Source organism: Hetaerina americana, unplaced genomic scaffold (assembly GCF_022747635.1).
Source record: "Hetaerina americana unplaced genomic scaffold, ioHetAmer1.1.p SCAF_21, whole genome shotgun sequence".
Classification (NCBI taxonomy): domain Eukaryota; kingdom Metazoa; phylum Arthropoda; class Insecta; order Odonata; family Calopterygidae; genus Hetaerina; species Hetaerina americana.
The window spans coordinates 9,546,606-9,559,807 of NW_027286775.1; positions in this window are offsets into that span (position 1 = coordinate 9,546,606).

Genomic DNA, 13,202 nt, shown 5'->3' on the forward strand with positions numbered 1-13,202 from the left:
CTTGCGGATCACTGTATATCCATCCAAAACATACAGTCAAACATTGTCTACAAAAGCTTTGCCATGCACCGTAAATAAAAGTGTGAGTGAAAAATCACCCAACCGATAGATCCATCCATGGCATTCTTCGCACACACCCCACTAGCAGATAGATCGGCACCACCACCGGCACTGAAAGGGTTAAGAAGAGAGTCTTTAACTTGCTCACAAAGGTTTTCTGTATCCACAAATAAGGGCGCATAATATTTTTCAGGGGCTTTCTGAAGCTTACGTTTGTACTTGTGCATGAGCAGTGTGTACTTCTCAAGATAGTATTCATGAAATTAATTTTGATTAATATTTTGCCCTTGATTCTTGTGCATTTCCCAAACCTTACAAGTATTCCCTTGTACACATTGTACACTGTGTAGCCCACTTCACTACCCGCCCTCCTTGTTTGCATTTGCAGCTGCCAGTATCCATGGCAGCCGTGGTTTTGGTGGCTACCGCCCTCCCTCTCCGCCGCGCCGTACCAACTGCTCTGCACCTTCTTCATCAGACCCTTCCGGCCCTGAATCGAGAACTACAAATCCATCGGCCCTAATCAGCCGACTCGTCACAGCAACGAGCTCTGGCCCTAGGTGGCGGCACTGTCGTCGACTTCTCTACTCCGCTGGACATGTTGCCACTGTCCTCTGGGCCTTTGCTGCAGGGCTGTGCTGCACTCTTTTGGTTAAAGGAGTCATTGCATTGGTGAAAGCACCAGCTGACATTGATCCTCTTGATGCACCATGGATGAGGCCTCAAAGGTAAAAATGAGTGATCCACCAAGGACCTAATTACGTATATTAATGGCATGCAGTGATAGTTCTATGAAAAAAATAGACATGTTTGGGATTGGTTTGCAATTTTTTTGTGTGTGTCTCAATCAAAAGTTTTCACCAGCTGAAATGAGGAAGTGGTGGGTATGGTGAAAGGGGAGGAGAGGGCATTGCTGGGAGAAATCCAAAGGAAAGATAGACAAGATAGATGGAAAGCATATTGATTGGCAGTGGGATGTTGAAGAAGACTGTGATATAGAGGGGAGAATGTTAGGCAAATGAGGAAGGGGCAGGAATAAGGTAGGGATATCAATTGGAATGAAGGTAGGAAAGAAGTACATAGAGATGAAGACGGACTTTTGTTAGAGTGGGATGTTGGGTTGTGTTTTGTTAAGAGAGACAAGAGAAGTATTCGGTAGTTTGTGTCCATCCAATACCTATCATAATTGGTAGATTACTCATAATAATAATAATCAGATCACCTTCATGGAAATTAATTACTTAAAGTTAAACCTTTATTTCTCCATGGTTCAAACTAGGCATTGGTAACTTACATATGAACGGTCTGCATCAAGTTTTTCACTCACATGATGATAGATGGCAGTTCTAATGCATGCAAATGACATATAAGGGCAAAGATTTAAAACTTCAAAATTATTGCATGTATTGCCCACGGGTTGCAATGCCATCACCATTTTTAGGAGTCAACATCACAAACTTTCATATTAACTAGAAGAAAATTATTTCTATCAATTCGAAGTATAAAAATTATGAAGATGAAGTAAATAATTATTTAAGACTGATATTCACACAAATTCTCACTTAATGTGGCTGTATGTGGAAATTATAATAATGCATATTTATGTTACAAAGTTTATTTATTAAAGGTAATTGATATACTACAGTGTTAATACAAATATCCTTTGTATTCATCAAATGCATTAGTTAATGCAGCTCTCACAATAATATTACTGGCTAATAAAAACTGAATGGAGTTAACACAATTAGAGAGAGATGCTTGTACTGTCGATCGAATGGATTGATGGATCCATGTAAATTTCTTGCAGAAGAGAGAAACAGCAACACACTAGGCCATATTTGCCAACACATTACAACAAATATAGGTAAGCATAAAAATTGGAAGAAAATTAAATAAAAGCAAATAAAAAAGAAATATTGAAAGCATCTTAGCTTGAAGACTTACACAGTTGTGCCCGCTGGTCTTTCTCCAGTGCCATCCACTCAATATACCTAATGTATCCATGTGAGAGAGAATCTCATTTACAATTTCAAGTCAATTTATTCTCAAGTAATATTTAATCGTATGCATTTCTATTTCCTACAAGTGAGAAACATTAAAAATTGGTGCTTGTTTATTTTATTTAACATGTTGTCAAGATTGCCAAGAGAATATGATTTGTAGATTGCTTGGCTTTTTTTATTATATAAAAAGAAAAGTAGATTAAAATTTGAAGCTATCAATCGGATTTTGATGAAGGAAGGCATCAAGGAAGGAATAAAACAAATTTTGAAAAAATCATTTATTCAAATGTAATGACTTTAAAGAATAGCACATGAAATACAGCAGTCAGCACAACCGTAGCATTACCTATTCAGATATAAAAATAACTACCAAAGAAATAAGCATGTAAGTAAACTATTGAATTCTTAATATAAGCCGTAGTTGCCAATGCCTGGTTAAAACTCATTTGAAAAACTTGTAAAATGTTGGCTTTCACTGCAGAGTTTTCAATTAGATTCATAATTGGTCATTATCTGATTGAATTCCTTGATTATTCCATTGAAGTTGTTTTCAATTGAATGAATTTAAACTGCATTTTCCATAGTTTTTTGAGCATAACATGCCAATAGCAGCAGAGGAGTGTTTTTAAATCCCTAACATAGCGTGGCACACACTGCATTCCACAAGGCGTAAATATTTTGGCTGACACTGTGTGAGTAGTGATGATAAAATCACCCAAGGATAAAATTTGTTTCACCCTTCTGTCACTAACCACCATTGAATGCTTTCCTTTGTTTTTCCTGGGCATTAGTCTACAAAAATGATATGTTTTCAAATGCAGAGTTATTTGAGCAAGGTACTAGATCAATTTGTCTGTAAACATGATTGAGTTCTGCATGAAATGTGATAACAAATTTCATCTAAAATAATAAGCAAAAAGTATGCAATCTCAGGAAATCTAAGATTCACCAAATTTATGGATATGAGGAATGAGGTGATTCCTTAAGGCTGGGCATCTTATTGTTCAGCTGAAGAATTTATGATACAGCAAATTTTTAATACCACAGTAATTGATTACGCTGTGACCAACCTTAACCAAGAAAAAGTAGTTACAACTGTTAGTGACCTAGGTATAACAGACCATTGCATGGTGAAAATAAGTATTGATACTAACCAACCAACGGATAGTCCAAATGATAAAACTTACCCAAGGCGGCGGCCTCTCACTCATGGAAATATGCAGCATTTTCTGCTCCTTCTACTATACAGTCCCAAAACTGGAACAATGTCTATGACCTTAAGTCAGTAGACGAAGGTTTCAAATACTTTTATTCAATTTTCAAACACAATTTTGAATTGTGTTTCCCAGTAACACATCATAAAATATTTCATAGGACAAAATGTAAGCCATGGCGAACTGATGAGATCCATTACTACCCAACTATCCTTAAAAAACTTGCTATCTCCAGTAAAAGTTCAAACAATCATGAGCAAAGGTTACTCTATAAGGAATTTCAAAAGTATTACCGTAAACTGATTTCTACCACGAAAAGAACCTATAATGATAATAAGTTACTTAATTCCAATAATAAGTCCAAAACTGCTTGGGAAATAATTAATGACTGTAGAGGTAAGAAAAATCCACAACTCACTCTCCCAAAACTTTATAACCCTGAAAATAACACTGCCATTAGCTATTCATCTCTAGCTAATAAATTTAACAAATACTACGTATCAGCTCCTTGCCTAACTACTTCTCCAGCCAATGTGCTTTTTGCAAGTAAGTAAGTAAGTAATTTTATTTGCCCAGCAGATTTGTACAATTGTAAAAAACAAGGACAGATATAGGACACGTCAATGTTATATAAAGAAATGATAAATACTAAGTACATGTTTAAATACAAAGAAACTTATGGGACAAGAAGTTCATTAATAGAATAAAACATTTTACAGAGTAAATATTTCTGAAGGTTGAGCTTAAATATAGGCAGCTTATGTTGTGCTTTCAGTTCTTTAGGAAGTTTATTAAAAATCATGAGGCCCATATGTTTAGGTCCATGGGCGGCGGTACAGGTTCTGACAAAGTTTTGGTGGAGGTCAGCAGAATGCCTTGTGTTATAATTGTGAACGTTGGCATTGGAAAGATAACTAGAGAAGTTGCTTTTGACATACAAAGATGCGCAATACATATACACACAGGGAATGGGTAAAATTTTCAATTTTTTAAAAAGGGGACGGCAGGATGCTGCATGAGTAGCAAAGCAAATAAGTCGGATGATCCATTTTTTAATTTTAAATATAATATTTGCATCAGGTGAAGGGCCCCATAAAAGAATACTATAAATAACATGAGAGTAAATTCACTAAAATAGAGAGACAATAAGACCTCAGTATTGATGGTATGCCTAATGAATCTGATAAGATGACAAAGTGAACTCAACTTATTACGAAGTTTGAGAATATGGTCATCCCAAGACAGACGACTGTCAATGGAGATGCCTAGAAAACATGAATTACTTTTTTGTACAATAGGTTTGTTATCAATATTTACAGTTATGCAAGCAGCTGATTTATTCTTATTAGCAAAGTAAATTAAAGAAGATTTACTAACATTGAGGAGGAGGGAATTGAGGAGACACCACTCATGTAACAGCTGGGTAACGAAAGCAGAGGTTAATATTAGTGTGTCTACAGAGGAGGCAGACACGAGGACATTTGTGTCATCAGCATAGACAACAGGCAGCACGCCTGGTACAGAGTTCAGTAATGTTGGTAGATCATTTACGTACATGAGGAACAAGATTGGGCCCAGGACAGATCCCTGGGGTACACCACAGAGTACACTTTTTACTGGAGAAAGGAACTCTCTTCCTTTTTACTTAAGGCTACACATTGTTTTCTGTCCAGGAGATAGGATCTAACCCAGTCTAGGGAAGTCCCTCTTATTCCCAGGCATTCAATTTTTCGAAGTAAGAGGTTGTGATTGACAGCATCAAACGCCTTCGAAAAATCGAAATATAAGGCAAGAGATTCAGATCTATTGTCCAGATCAGAAGTTATTTTGCTAACTGCTTGATATATAGCTGTGGATGTAGACCTGAGTTTTCTGAAACCATGTTGGTTGGGAGAAAGTAAGTTATGGGATTCCAGAAATAATATTAAACAATTGTAAAAAATTAATTCAAATATTTTACCAAATTGGTTGAGCAATGAAATGGGCCGATAAGAATTCATATCATCTTTAGGTCCTTTGCCCTTGTAAAGGGGCAAGACTTTCGCTACTTTCAAGGTGGCAGGGAATTTCCCTACCTTTAGAGATTTGTTAATTAAAAATAATAATGGATGCTTAATTGCCTTGTAAGATTTCTTAAAAATAGTGGCTGGTATTCCATCAAGACCTGCAGAGTATTTATTACTAATTTTGGACGTTGCCTTAGTTAATTCATGTTCCGAACAGGGATATAAGAATAGCGAGTTACAAGAGTTGGAAGTAAGGGGATATTTGCCACTGTTACACTGATTTGTAGGAGTTATCTGAGATAGGTAATGTTCATTGAGGGAGGATGCCATCTGTATAGTATTTTGATTAAACTTTCCAGAAGTATTACAAAGTACAATGTCAGAGTTGACATTTGAGATAGATTTGGATTCATTAATTATTTTCCAGGCTTCCCTAGATTTGTTAGAGGCATTAGTAATTCGGGAATTGTTATATGATCGTTTAGTATTATAAAGAATAGTCCTGTATTCCTTTTTCATGGTGGAGTATTCGTGTTGACTGAAAGAGTCAGTTTTATTTCTAAAATATGCTGCTAAATCTTTCATGTACCTTGCAAGATTACGAATTTCATCGGTAACCCAGGGTTTCTTATTATGATGTAAAACTGAGGTTTTGAACCTAGTTGGCACAATGGGAAAACAAAAATTGAAGTATTCTAGGTAAGTAGAATAGAAGTAAAGAAAGCTGTCGTCAAAACAGCAATCGCTGTAAACATTCGACCAGTCATGGGAGCTTAGCAGCTCAAAGAAGTTAAAAATGTTCTCATCGGAAAATTTTCTTCTGAAAATGGTCTTGCTGTTACTATTATCACTGAAGGTGAAAGTGGCTAGGAGAGGAAAATGGTCAGAAATATGAGACTCGATTGATACGGTTTCAGATAACTCTGCACTGGAATTTGTAAGAACTACATCTAGAAGAGTAGAAGTACTTCTGCAAACTCTAGTGGCTACCATATTAGTAACAGAAAGGCCAAAGGAAGACAGAATGTCAAACAGATCATATTTAGCTTTAGAGCTTCGTAAAAGGTTGCAGTTGAAGTCGCCAGTTATAATCAGCATCGGGTTAGGAATAGACTTATGGATTAATTCCAACAATGTATAAAATTTAGAAAGGAACACATCAAAATCACTGGCTGGAGAACGATAAGTCGTAACAATTATATAATCACGGTTGTTTCCTTTGATACGAGACAGACTGGACTCAAACAGGTGATCTTCATTAAGGGAATTGGAGAACTGGATAAGTGGACAAATGCACCATCTTCAATGTTTGCCAAGCCCTGTTCTGAAACCAATCTAAAAACTATTGTCTCCTCTCTCTCAGAAACAAATCCAGTACTGGCCCAGATGAAATTCCTGGTAAAGTTGCTCATCATTGTTTTGAAACCATAAAAGCACCCCTTTTATTTTTAATTAATGAATCTCTGATACAAGGGATTTTCCCATCCCAATTAAAAGAATCAAAAGTAGTGCCCATTTATAAAAACCATGGCTGTGTCAATGATTTGAACAACTACAGACCAATAGCCGTCCAAAATACATTTGCTAAATTATTCAAAAAAGCTATGTATTTGCAAATAGCATCTTATCTCGAAAAAAACTTCCTATTTTCAAATTCTCAGCATGGATTTAGATCTGAAAGGTCTACCACAACTGCCATATGTCAGGCAATCGACAGCATACTTAATTCATTAGATGCTAAACACAAAACTCTTGGAATGTTTTTTGACTTGTCAAAGGCTTTTGATAATGTAAACCACAATAGACTACTAATTAAACTCAATAGAATAGGAATTAGAGGAATTCCTTTAAACTGGATGAAGTCCTATATTCATAATCGCACTCAGAAAGTGCTGTTATCAGTTGATGGGTCAAAATATTCATCCGAAGCATACCAAGTTAACAAAGGTGTTCCACAAGGCTCAACCCTTGGGCCACTCCTCTTTCTGATATACATCAATGACCTACCTAACTGCTTACCAAATAATGATGGAATAATACCAGTGTTGTACGCTGACGACAATAATGTAATAATATCAACACAAACATATCCCAGCCTTGTGGAAAAATCTAAGTCTGTCACACTTGCAATAAACAAGTGGTGTGCAGACAACCCTCTAGACTTAAATGTAAATAAAAGTGAAATAGTATACTTTACACGCAATAAGAACGTGTCAGATGATCTGCTGGTAAAAATCAATGACCAACCAATTGAGCATGTGACAGAATGCAAATTTCTAGGTATTTCTCCAAGTGCAAATATTTCTTGGGATACTCATGTAAAAGCCCTTCAACAAAAGCTCAGTTCAACTTGCTACTTATTAAGACACCTGTATGAAACTACAAGTAAAACTGTACCACTCCATTTATACTATGGGGAAATTTATTCAAATATAACCTACAGTATAATATTATGGGGATCAGCTGCTATTTCTCAAACCATCTTTAAAATGCGAAAGAAAACTATGAGAGACATCACCAGGAAACCTCACAATGCTCCATCAAGGCCCATTTTCCATGAATTAAATTCCACTCCCGTGCATCTACATCATGTTTTTAATTCTATATATAAAAAATAACATCGGCAACTATTCTCTTAACTCTGCCTATCATCATCATTACACCAGAGGCAGAAATGACTTCCATTTTGGGAATATAAGAACTAAAGCATTGAAATTAGGACCCAATGAAATGGGCATCAGATTATATAACAAACTACCCAAAAGTATCAAGGATACAAAGGGAACTGCTGCATTCAGGCATAAATTGAAAAGATATCTGAAGCGCAATATGCTCTACTCGGTTGACGAACATCTCAACAATATTCCCGACCAGTAAGTTCATACTTTTAGTTTCTAGCAATGGTCATGGTCCGATTCATGTTGGTGATCAATGATTTCTCTGAATTTGATATTGCATGTTACAGCCAATGCTCATGGGTTTGTACCAAACATTTATGTAACTGTGAGCTTCATTTCTTTCTCAATGTATCTTAATTGAGCGTGTGTCTTTGCTCCTTTTTGACGTGCCTTTTATCATCTACATACACCACCCACCTGGTATTTTTGTATTGTGATCTATGGGCAAATAAAAAGTAATAATAATAATGTCAGAATGATAACTATGAACCAACTACAGTTGCTTGATGACCTAAGATATATTCATATCCTCTGTATCCTTAGAATTAGTGATTCAGATATAAATGTTAAACTTAAATTTAATTATAAGCCTAGCACTTTAATAATAAATTTAATGGTGGAATTAACAGAGTTATTGATAATTATATTTTGTATTGGTGAGCTATGTTTCCTGAAGAGCAACCAACGGTGATCAACAACTCTAGATAGAGTTGCCTGTGAAAAACAGAACGTTAACTTTAATGCTATTCATAGTTTCCTCCAGAGTCCTTGTCATCAGTGTGACAAAATTTTGAATTGTTTTTCCAGTTGATATCAATTTACGGAGAAATTCCTGATTTCTCTTATTTTTCATTATTTTTGCATGGTATTCGATTTCCCACAAAGAGGAGTCCAGCACAAATAGTTAAAATTGTTAAAAAATATGAAATTTTTAATTAAAAACAAACTTATCACATTTTTAACATAAAAAATAGATGATAGTTACCCTGGATCAAAAGTACTAGTATCTTTGAGCTTTGAGTGATTTACTTGTCTTCTTCTGGTATATTGATGAGTCTCTTTTGAGTCCAAATACATCCAACATAATTTACATAATGCCCAAGGCACATTATGCATTTAATAGAGGCTGTCATCCACTTGCCATTCATTATTCTGAGCACATTCATGTCAGTAACATTTGAAATTTAACAATAAAATTCTTGTTTTAAAAACTTTTGGAGGCCATAACAAAATTTTACACCAAGGTTTGATTGAAAAGGAGGGATTACACTTCTTTTTACCCTGAATCTCCACAGAGATATGAGGTCAACTAAATTTTCTGTTTTTTATGGCTGGCATTTTGAAAAATGGTCGTTATTCAGCAGTTTGTTTTCAATTTTTGCAGACCTCTCCAAATTATTCAAAGAACTGGGGGAGATGCTGTGACAGAAACTTCTATGGAGTCATCTACTAATGTTGCATTTTCCCCAAATTATAACTTTTTGTATAAAGATTGACGTGTCCTGCAAATTTCATCTAAATCTTCAAAGGTCAACTCTGGTCTTGTTGGTGCGTAATGACCCATAGCTGTACAAACATGGATTCAAAATGTTTAAAATGTTTAAAACCAATCCCCCAAAGGAGGAGAATCAATACAGTGCACATAAGAAAATCAATGTGATAAGTATGGGATGAGGATAAATGTAAACAAAACAAAGGTAATGATGTTTTTTAAACTGTAGAGGCAAAGTTAAAGATTCAACTTGGATGGAATAAACTAGAGCAGATAGAACAGTTAAACTTTCATGGAAGTGTTTTGGACAAATATGGTCCAAAGAGAAAGAAGAAGAATAGGTTGAAAAATGTCTGTAGAAGCTTAGACCAGGAGGAGGGAGTTGATGGCAGGGAAGTTGAACAAGGATTTTAAGAAAATGCCCGCTGAAACTTTGATGTGGATCATGGTTATGCACGGAAAGGTGGTCACTGAAGCAGGAGGATATAAGTGGATTGGAGGCTTTTGAAATGTGGGTTTGGAGAAGGATGGAGAAGGTGAAATGGACCAAAAGGAAAAGCAATGAAGAAGCACTTGATATGGTGGGGGAGAAGAGAGGATTCCTGGGAGTAATAAAAAAGTGACCGGCAAAATGGATGAAAAGCATTTTGATGGGTTATACCTTTCTTCCATGGGGAAGAAAGGGTTATCGAAAGCCGCAAAAGACACTATTGGAACCGTTAACACTAAAAGGACTAGGAAACCATGGATCACGGATGAGATGATTACAAAGATGGATGAGCGGCGAAAATGGAAGAATGTAAATACAGAATTAGGCAAAATGAAGTACAAAGAATTAAACAATAAATTGAGGCGGGCAACAAATGAGGCAAAAGACGCATGGTGGAAGACGCAGTGCGAGGATAAGGAAAGTCTGCAGAGGAAGGGTGAAATCATCGATGCGCTCTACAGCAAAGTTAAATCTTTATCGGGAAGTAAGAAAGGGAGATCTAGGCTTACAGTTAGAGCTAAGGCGGGTAAGGTAATAGTTGACACAGGAAAGATCCAAGAGAGATGGAAGGAGTGTATAGAAGAACTGTATAGTAAAGAACTTCACCCAACAAAGTTAGACATTGAAAAAGAATATGAACTAGAGGAAGATAGCTTAGATCCAGGCATACTAGACGATGAGATAGAAAGGGCATTAAGGGAGGTGAAACTAAATAAGGCCGTGGGGGTTGATAACATTCCTGCGGAACTACCGATATGTTTCGGCAAATGTGGGAGGAAGAGGCTAATAGGCTGATTCGTAGTATCTATAAGGAAGGAATCTGCCCAGAAGACTTTGTGAGATCAGTTTTAGTTCCTATTCCGAAAAAGGTAAAGGCCACGTCATGTGAGGACTACAGGACAATAAGTTTGATATCCCGCGCAGCTAAAGTTATTCTCAGGATCATAAACAAAAGGATAGAGAGTAGGGCAAATGATTACTTAGGGGATGATCAGTTTGGGTTTAGGAAGGGGAGAGGTACGCGTGATGCCATTGCAGTAATGAGATTATTAATCGAGAGGAATATAGAACACAACCAGAAGGTATTTCCTGTTTCGTAGATTTCGAAAAAGTGTTTGATAGAGTGAATTGGGAAAAACTAATGAGTATATTGCAGAAAATAGGAATACATTGGAGGGAAAGGAGGCTAATCCACAACCTGTACATGTCTCAGACTGCTCAGGTGCAGGTGGGGAATGGGGAGTCTGGATGGGCAGTGTTAGGAAGAGGTGTAAGGCAGGGTGGTCCATTATCACCGTTACTGTTCAACCTGTATGCAGAGGAAATGATTAAAGAAGCATGGGAAGAACTGGAGGTAGGAATGAAAGTGGGCAGGGAATTCATAAAATCAGTTAGGTTTGCTGATGACCAAGCTTTAGTTTGTCAGTCAGCCAAGGGGTTGCAAGCATTGCTGAGTGAATTGGAAATTTAGTGTGACAGATATGGGATGAGAATCAATTTTAATAAAAAAAAGGTTATGTGATTTTCTATAAAGAGAAAGGCGAAGCTAAGCTTTAAAATAGGAGGGCAAAAACTAGAGCAGGTAGAACAGTTTACGTATCTCGGTAGTGTTTTGGACCAACACGGTGAAATCAGTAGGGATGTAAGGAGAAGAATTGCACTAGGCAAAGAGGCTTTCACAAGGAGGAGGGAGTTGATGACAGGGTTGTTGAGCAAGGATGTTAAGAAAAGACTCGTAAAAACTTTGATATGGAGTGCAGCTATGTACAGTGCGGAAACATGGTCATTGAAGCAGGAGGATAGACGTAGATTGGAGGCTTTTGAAATGTGGGTGTGGAGAAGAATGGAGAAGGTGAAATGGACAGAGAAGAAAACAAATGAGGAAGTACTTGGTATGGTGGGCGAAGAGAGGGGTTTGTTGAGAGAAATCCTATGGAGGCAGGAAAAGTGGATGAAGGGGGTATTGACCGGCAGTGGGATGTTGAAGACTGCAATAGAGGGGAGAATGTTGGGCAAACGAGGAAAGGGAAGGAATAGGATAGGGATGTTGCACGGGATGAAGGGAGGAAGAAAGTACTCAGAGATGAAGAGGGACCTGATATAGAGTAGGATGCTGGATTTTGTGTTTTGCTAGGAGTCACAAAATGTTTTATTTAGTAGCTGTGTCCACCCAAAAACCTACCTTAACTGGTAGATTACCTAATAATAATATATATATATATATATATATATATATATATATATATATATATATATATATATATATATATATATATATATCTTTCTTCTGGCTATGCGTGCCACGAAACGCACTGTTCTCTTCCTGTATGATGTTGTATGAATTCTAACCACTGTCCTTTCCTCTTGTGTATTGTCTATTTCTCCTTTGGTGGGTGAAACAGCCCCCTGACGCCATCTCTTGGCTGAAGAATCGGGGCGCTTGGCGACATATAAGACCCACGGATCTCAGGGTAAATTACATATCCTCGATAGCTCAAGTGGTTAAGAGCATCCGCCCGGCAAGTGGAAAGATCCGGTGTTCGAGTCCCGGTTGAGGAGATTTTTTTACTCTTGTGATCCGTTCGATTCCGCCTTCCCCACCTCTATTGTGTTCGTCCTTTATACGTGTTCCTATCCCTTTTCCTTATATATGTTTCTGTATATATGAGTATATATATATATATATATATATATATATATATATATATATATATATATATATATATATATATATATATATATATATATGAAAATTCAGAATACGTGTGTCGTTAAATGTATTTCTCAGTGACATTGCTGGCTGCTTTGCTTTAATTTTTAATGCGTGCGTCAAAATTTTATATGCATTTGTGTGTGTGAGTGTATGTATAAATTGCATGGAAATTTCACCTTAATTTTTGTCATGGCAATAACATTCAGATACAAATGGTAAATGAGTCATCATGGTAGAACAGTCTAACAATGCTGCATGCAAGGCCAATGGAGTAAATGCGCGGGGACTGTTTCTCTCCCTCTCTCAAGTCATCCGATGATGTTTCCCAGGACGACGACCATGATCACCGTGGCCTGCGTCCAGTTGGTTCTCGCCACGGCCATTCTCGCCTCAGCCATCGCTGCCCTGCACATCCGATGCTTTGGTGATCCCGACTCTAGCACGGACTGACACGGGGCCTCGGCACCCCCCACCGCTGCCACCGGCGGGGGTGCCATGACGGGGGGCATCGGTGGTATTGGTGGTGCCACCACTGCCACCACTGGC